Source organism: Rhincodon typus, chromosome 3, assembly GCF_021869965.1.
Source record: "Rhincodon typus isolate 14 chromosome 3, sRhiTyp1.1, whole genome shotgun sequence".
Lineage (NCBI taxonomy): Eukaryota > Metazoa > Chordata > Chondrichthyes > Orectolobiformes > Rhincodontidae > Rhincodon > Rhincodon typus.
In genome coordinates this window covers 25,226,684-25,235,266 of record NC_063334.1, presented here as the reverse complement: position 1 = coordinate 25,235,266, position 8,583 = coordinate 25,226,684, and positions in this window count along the sequence as shown.

Sequence of the window (8,583 nt, the reverse complement as noted above, 5' to 3'; positions counted from 1 at the left end):
GGGTGAACAAGGTCAAAAATCACATGACACCAGGTTATAGTCAAACAGTTGTATTTGAAAATGCAAGTTTTCAAGGTTCAGCTCCTTCCTCAGGCATAGTTTGAGAGAGAGGGTATAAGACACAAAATTTATAAGCAGAAAGGTAACAACCCTAAAACTGGCTGCCTCTTGTTGAATCTTTAATCAGTTAAGAAGGAGATGACTGATTGGAATGCAAAATCCAGATTCCTTTCAAGTCATTGTCCCAAGATAATTAAAGGTTTTATCAATGTACACAATAAGTGACAACTCAGGTCAGACAATGCATTTTAAGTGTGAGGTCTTACTTAGAATCTGTCTGTTTTAAATTGGGGTCAGTTTTTTTTGGGCAAAACAGAATGCATCTGCAACTACATTAATATCTTGGATGTAATAATTCATGTGTGTGTGAGTGTGTGCATGTGTGTGTGTGTGCGTGTGTGTGTTGTGTGTGTGTGTGTCTGTCTGTGTCTGTGTGTGAGAGAGAAAGAGAGATAGTGTGAGTGTGTGTGTGTGAATGTGCTTGAGAGAGTGTGTGTGTGAAAGAGAGTCCGTGTAAGTATGTGAGTGTGTTTGTGTGAGACAGTTTGTGTGTATGTATGCACGTGTGTGTGTGTGTGTGTGTGTGTGTGTGTGTGTGTGTCTGCCTGTCTGTGTCTGTGTGTGAGAGAGAAAGAGAGATAGTGTGAGTGGGTGTGTGAAAGAGAGTCTGTGTAAGTGTGTGAGTGTGTTTGTGTGAGAGAGTTTGTGTGTATGTATGCGTGTGTGTGGGAGTATGTAGTGCGGTAGGGTCACCTGCCATGTGACATGAACCCAAGAATACAATTAAGGCCATCCTCATGGGTTTGGAATTTGGCTATCAGCCTCTGCACTGCAATTTTGTGCTGTGGTGTATCTCAAAGTCCACCTTGGAGGATGGCTACCCGAAGATCGGAGGCTGAATGTCCTTGACCCCTGAAGTGCTCCCCCACTGGGAGGGAACATCCCCGTCTGGTGATCATTGCGCGGTGTCTATTCATCTGTTGTCATAGCATCTGCATGGTCTCGTCAATATACCGTGCCTCAGGGCATCCTTGCTTGCAGTGTATGATACAGACAACATTGGCTGAGTCACATGAGTATCTGCCATGCATGTGGTGGGTGATGCTCCCACATGTGATGGTGGTATTCTAGTCAATGATCTGACATGTCTTGCAGAAGTCCTGTGTATGTGAATTGGGTCTTTCCAGAGGGCCGCTGCCCTAGGCCTGACATATATGCTCAAACCATCAGGAAACACGTGAGCACCAGATTCATCAGCTGCACTCACAAGGTAGCCCAAAACGATACCCAAGCACAATGAATGGCCATCCAGGCTCTCAAGACCAATCACAACATCATCATCAAACCAGCAGCCAAAGGAGGAGCCATCGTCATACAGAGTAGAACGGATATTGTAAAGAAGTGTACTGACAACTGAACAATCACGAACACTACACACAACTACCTGCCGATCCAACCAGAGAACACACCTGTGAACTCAACAGACTGTTCAAAATTTTTGATCCGGTCCTTCAAAGTTCTCATCACGCATAATTCTCATATAGGGGACTTCTACTGCCTTCCGAAGATTCACAACACCAACACACCTGGATGCCCCATTGTATCAGGCAATGGGGCCCTGTGTGAAAACCTCTCTGCCTATGTTGAGGGCATCTTGAAACCCATTGTACAAAGAATCCCTAGCTTTTGTCATGACACTGGAACACTCCTCATCACAATGGCCGTTTCGACACTCTACACCAGCATTCCCCATGATGATGGCATCACTGTAGCAGCATCAGTACTCAATACCAACAGCTGCCAATTTCCAGACGCCATCCTACAACTCATCCACTTCATCTTTGACTATAATGTCTTTACCTTCAACAACCTGTTGTTCATGCAGGCACACAGAACAACCATGGTGATCAAATTTGCACCCCAATATGCTAACATTTTCATGCACAAGTTCAAACAAGACTTCTTTGCTATGCAGGACCTCCAACTGATGCTATACAGTGGATATGTTGATGACATTTTCTTTCTTTGGACTCACGGTGAGGAATCACTGATGCAACTACGTGGTGAAATCAACAAGTTTCATCCCAGCATCAGAGTTACCATGGACCACTCTTTAGAATCAGTCTCATTCTTGGACACACGCATCTCTTTCAGGGACGGACACCTCAGTACTTCACTCTACTGCAAGTCCACAGATAACCTCATGATGCTGCACTTCTCTAGCTTCCTCCCTAATCATATTAAAAGAGCCCATCCCCTACAGACAGGCCCTACGCATACACAGGATCTGCTCAGATGAGGGGGAAAGTGACGGACACTGGAAGGTGTTGAAGGATGCCCTCATAAAAACAGGGTACAATGCTCAACTCATCGATCGCCAATTTTGTTGTGCCACAGCGAAAAACGTAATGACCTCCTCAGAAGACAGACATAAGATACTATTGATATGGTACCCTTCGTTGTCCAGTACTTCCCTGGCACGGAGAAACTACGTCATGTTCTTTGCAGCCTTCAACACATTATTGATGACGATGAGCACCTCGCCAAAATCTTCCCTGCGCCTCCACTTTTCGCCTTCAAACAACTGCCAAACCTTAAACAGACCATTGTTTACAGCAACTACCCAGCCTTCAAGATGACATCAACCACAACACCACATAACCCTGCCATGGGAATCTCTACAAGACATGATTACTACCATCACATGTGGGAACACCACCCACCACGTGCACGGCAGATACTCATGTGACTTGGCCAATGTTGTCCATCTCATACGATGCAGGCAAGGATGCGCTGAGGCATGGTATATTGGCGAGACCATGCAGACGCTGTGACAATGGATGAATGGACACCACACAACAATCACCAGACGGGGGTGTTCCCTCCCAGTGGGCGAGCACTTCAGGGGTCAAGGACATTCAGCCTCGGTTCTTCGGGTAAGTGTCTTCCAAGGTGGACTTTGAGATACACCACAACGCAAAATCGCTGAGCAGAAGCCAATAGCCAAGTTCCATACCCATGAGGATGGCCTCAATCTTTGGGTTCATGTCGTACTACAGGTGACCCCACCACACTATATACTCTCACACACACACGCACGCACACACACACTCACACACACGCTTGCCCACATACACAGACTCTCTCTCTCTCTCACACACACCCACACACACACACACACCCACGCATATACACTCCCTCACACTCACACTCTCTCAAGCGCACATACATGCACACACACATACACAGACACACACATAAATTATTTCATCCAAGATGTTTGTGTAGTTGCAGATACATTCTGCTTTGTTCAAAAAGATAAAACCTGACCCCAGTTAAAACATAGACAGATTCTAAGCAAGACCTCACACCTAAAATGCATTTTCTGACATGAGATGTCATCTCTTGTATACATTGATAAAACCTTTAATTATCTTGGGACAATGACTTGAAAGGAATCTGGATTTTGCATTTCAATCAGTGACCTCCTTCCTGACTGATTAAAGATTCAACAAGAGGCAGCCAGTTTTAGGGTTGTTACCTTTCAGCTTATAAATTCTGTGTCTTGTAGCATCTCTCACACACTATGTTTGAAGAAGGAACTGAGCTCCAAAAGCTTGAATTTTCAAATAAACCTGTTAGACTATAAGCTGGTGTTGTGTGATTTTTTGACCATGGAATTGTAGCATACCTCTGAGACTCCTCATCTAACCACAATTGCAGGTACGCATGGCTCATGTTCAGCTTGGTGAAGGACAGCCTCCCTGCCAGCTTTGCATATAAATCCTTGATGCAAGGGATTGGGTATTGAGGGCAAATCGACCCATTAGGCTTCACAATCAATACGACCAGTGCCACCCATTCCGCAAACTGGAATAGGTTGATGATTCCTTCACTGTCCAGCCTTCTGATTTCTGCCTCTACTTTTGCCCGTAAGGCAAACGGCACTGGACAGGCCTTGCTGAATCATGCAATTGCTTCCTGGTCAATATGCGCTTTGGCCTTGGCACCTTTGATAGTCCCTAGGCCTTACTGAACAACCTCCGAATATTTAATTAGAACTTGACTCAGGCAGCCATTTTCTAATCAAAAAATGTTGAGCCAATCTAGGTGAATCTTTCTCAATCAATTTCACCCCATCAAGCTCGGGCCTGAGCCTCTTACTACAATGAGTGGTAACTGAACCAGCTGCTTCACATACAAGACTGGAACCGAGGTGTACCCTTAATCTGTGAAGGTTTCCCGGTATAGGTTTTCAGTCTAGCCGAGGTCTTACACAAACCTAAGGGTTGGAGTCCAGAGAAAATTTTGTTAAAGGCTGGTCTGTGATCACTGAAGTGGCCACACTGGTATTGACATCTATTAGAACTGGGTGACCATTTAACCGGACATTTATTTTGATTGGTTCCGATTTGGATGTTGTACGCAATTTAACTGTTCCAAACCAGATAAAGGTGGACATTCCAGGGTGTGCAGTCTCCTGGATACCAGCCTTTGAGTTCTCTTACTCAATTTAGCTCAAGTGGGACTCTTCTGCTGTCTCGCATCTGCATACTGGCAACAGCTACAATGGCTTGCAACTCCTGAAGAAAATTTTAAATGTTTGGCTGAGGCTTGGCTTTGTTTTGGGGTTTTTCTGTGGGCTTACCTAGAGTCCCTCAGTTCAATATGTCCTGAGTGAGGCTATGGTGGACACCACTAGGTCCCCTATAACATTCTGCCCTCTGTATCCTTCTCACAATTTGCTTATCCCTGACCTTTGTATTGTCAGCAAATGTCGCCACATTACAGTTGGTCTGTTCATGCCAATCATCATTATACATTGTATATAATTGAGGGTCCCACTCGTGGCACCCCAGCAGTCATTGATTACCCATCCAAAAATGACAAATTTATCATTTGTGAATCCTTGATCTGTGTTAATCTTTTGCCCCCATTTTCATATGCTCTTACGTTGTACAGCAATATTTTTGTAGTAACTTTATGAATGCCTTTTGAAAATCCAAATATGCAACACCTACTGGTTCCCTTTTATGTAATCTGCTTGTTACATCTTTAAACAGCTCTAATAAATTTGTTAAAAATGATCATGTATATGTAGGGTTTCCATTTCTGCAGAATTGTCCTGTTGCCGCCAGTGATTAAGGATTCATCTCTTCCGATGGTTGTTGAATATGTTCATTTTCCAGTTGTGAATTGGACTTTTGATCCACGTCACTAGATTGTGCCCAGCATCATGTTGAAAACCATCCAGTTTGACAGGATAAGATGAAAATGGATCAGTTAAATGCATCCTACCAAACAACCAAATTTAACCTTTCCCTTTAACTGTTTATTCAGTCATCTTGACCATTTCTCCTGCAATATGTTTGATTGTTGCTTGAACTTTGTTTCAGCTTTGAAGGCTATGAAGTTCCTTGAAAGTAGAGTCACAGGTAGATAGGATAGTGAAGAAAGCATTTGGTACGCTTCCCTTTATTGGTCAGTGCATTGAGCGTAGTTATGGGAGGTCATGTTGCAGCTCTATAGGATATTGGTTCGGCCACTTTTGGAATACTGTGTACAATTCTGGTCTTCCTGCTTTCGGAATGATGTTGTGAAACTCAATATGGTTGAGAAAAACTTTACAAGGATGTTGCCAGGGTTGGAGTGTTTGAGCTATAGGGAGAGGCTGAATAGACTGGGGCTGTTTTCTACAGAGCGTGGAGGCTGAGGGGTGACCTTTTAGAGGTTTATAAAAACACGAGGAAAGGATGAATAAATAAGGTCTTTTCCATGGGCTGGGGGAGTCCAAAATTAGAGAGCATTTGTTTAAAGTGAGAGGAGAAAGATTTAACAGGGACCTAAGGGGCAACTTTTTCACACAGAGGGTGGTGCCTGTATGGAATGAGCCACCAAAGGAAGTAGTGGAAGCAGGTACAATTACAACATTTAAAAGGCATCTGGATAGGTATATGAATAGGAAGGGTTTAGAGGGATGTGGGCCAAATGCTGGGGCAAATGGGACTAATTTAATTTAGGATATCTGGTCAGCATGGACGAGTTGGACCAAAGGGTCTGTTTCCATGCTGTACATCTCAATGACTCCATGACTCTAAGTAGTTTAATGTTGCTTGGATATTTAAGTTTGAGGGTTGTGGAAAATATATTTTATTTTCAAATTTTTTGGAAATACCTGGAGCAGTTGTTTAAAAGACGTCACTCAAAGTTTTTGTCATGGTCATTGAAGTTTTTTTTTCAACTACTTTCTCTTCTGTTGTTATGACAAGAACTAGACGCTGGGTGAAGTTCCTCAGTTCATTGCATTTCTAGGCAGGGTACCCCAAACCATGAAACTCCCATATGAGAAGCCATGAATTGGTTTCCCTCAATTATTTACTCCCCTGCCCCCTTTGTTTGGTCACAACAAAGTTAATTTAGTCAAGATCCCTTCCCTTGCGGATACGTTTTTCCCAAACCGAGATTAATTTAGTTTACAAAGAAAGCAATTTTACCAGGCTTTCTTGAATTAATAAGAAGGGCACATTTATTAATTACAAACCCAAGAAGAAATAGCAATGCAACACACATACGCACTGAGTAGGAAGAAGGGTTAAGTCCAAAATGATAAAACTGAAATGAAAATATATAGATCTATTTCTGAATTATTTGTGGAAAGCAGATATGAACACACTGTGGTTGTCATGGGGACTAGTAGCAGTTGAGCAGGCAATTTCAAGGTTCTTGGTTTTAAAGGTTTTTTGAAATTCTTTTGTTCTGACTTTTGTCCTTTTGAACTGGCTGGCAATACTAAGTGTGTGGAGGGTTTCACCTTTGTTTTACCTGCAATGCAGGGTTGTTTAAAATGTTTGTTTCTCAAGGCTGTGACCCTCACAACATTCTAGTCCACACATTAGGACATCTGGCCAATGGCACACATTGACTAGTTTGCAGTCAGTCTCAACTCCTTTTTTTTGTACATTCCTGGAGGGAAACACACATGTCTGCAAGAGATGGCTTTCTACTGAGGGGGTGGTAGATGTGGGGGAGGGCATCAAGCCCTTTGTAATCTCTTCTTCTGACATCTCTCCCTGTTTGAAGTTTCCTAATATTTTACAGGTATCACGTTCCTTGGGAATCAAACAGGACTTTGCCAGAATGTCAATTGATTTACATCATCAGTTGTTTTATTTGTTCCCTGTAGGAGCCCTTTCTTAAAAACAAAGATGAATTTTGGAACAAAAGTACAAGTTTGTAGAAATAGTTTGGGGTTCTTATCCATAATCATAACACTGGAATTGCTTTTTGGGCAGATTTTGAACAGAGCTGGTTTGGAGAAGTTTCTTATTATTTTTTGGTTCCATTGGAAGGAACGCTACAAATAACAAACTCCCTAGCTGAGCCTTCTCATTTCTGAATAGTAAACACTCTTGCTGAGTTCCATGTGAGCCCTATTTGTTAATATGAAATAGTGATTGAAGAAACATCTCAAGCTTTTATTTCCTGAGCAAACTGTGTCTGTAACATCTCAGAGAAAACTGTGTAATTAATGACGCAACCACTTGTTCCAGAACATCAGAGGAATAGACACCGGAACTTTTTACATTTTATCCTTTTGCCTTCAAGAATAACTCATTGGACAAATTGTTTTTTTTCAGACAGCCAATCTCTACAGAGAAATACATTTCTTTTCTCTTGTTCTGAAGCGTATGTATATATTTACGTGTGTTTTTGGAATATTAAATAGATAAGCATTTAAACATCTATACTACCAAATATGAATTTTAACCAATTAATGCATTTTCATTTAATAGCTTTTGTTTTGATAACAAAACCAATTATTGAGTTTAGAGCTCAGTGTTAAAACCTGATATTGCTAAGATAGTTAATTGGTCATCTTGGTAACTGACGATTTTTTTTAAACTTTATGTGGTGACCAGTGAAGAAGTGGACTGACAGCGATAGTGTACTCCTCCAGCCGTGATTGTAACAATATAAAGAAATAGTTCTAGTCATCTCTCTTAAATGTGTTTTACACAGGTGCTTATCTTATACATATGCGCCTTGCTATTTTTGATGGTATTTTTCTGTTTACTTTCATGGTCCTGTTAATATACCTCCATAATGGCCTCCCGGGATTTTCTTTCAGAGGACAAAAACTCCAGGATTATTAAATCCTTTCTTGAAGCTCATTCCTCTAATGCTTTCACTGAAGTAGCAGACACAAGAATTTCATACAAATATCTTAGCCATGTGTTAATAATATTGCACAGCATGGCTTTAACCCTTTGATGTCAATTTGCCTCTATCCTCATTGTTCTCTTTGTCAAAGAAAAAATAAAAGAAAGATTTGGCTTTTTACAAGATCTTTCATGATCTCAGTACATTTTGAAACACTTTACAGGCAACTGTGTACTTTTGAAATGTAGTCACAACTTACAATGTATCAAACACAGCAGCTAGCTTCTGCATAGCAAGATCCCAGAAACAGCAATGAAGTAATTGACCAGATAATATGTTTTTGTTGACATTAGTTGAGCATTA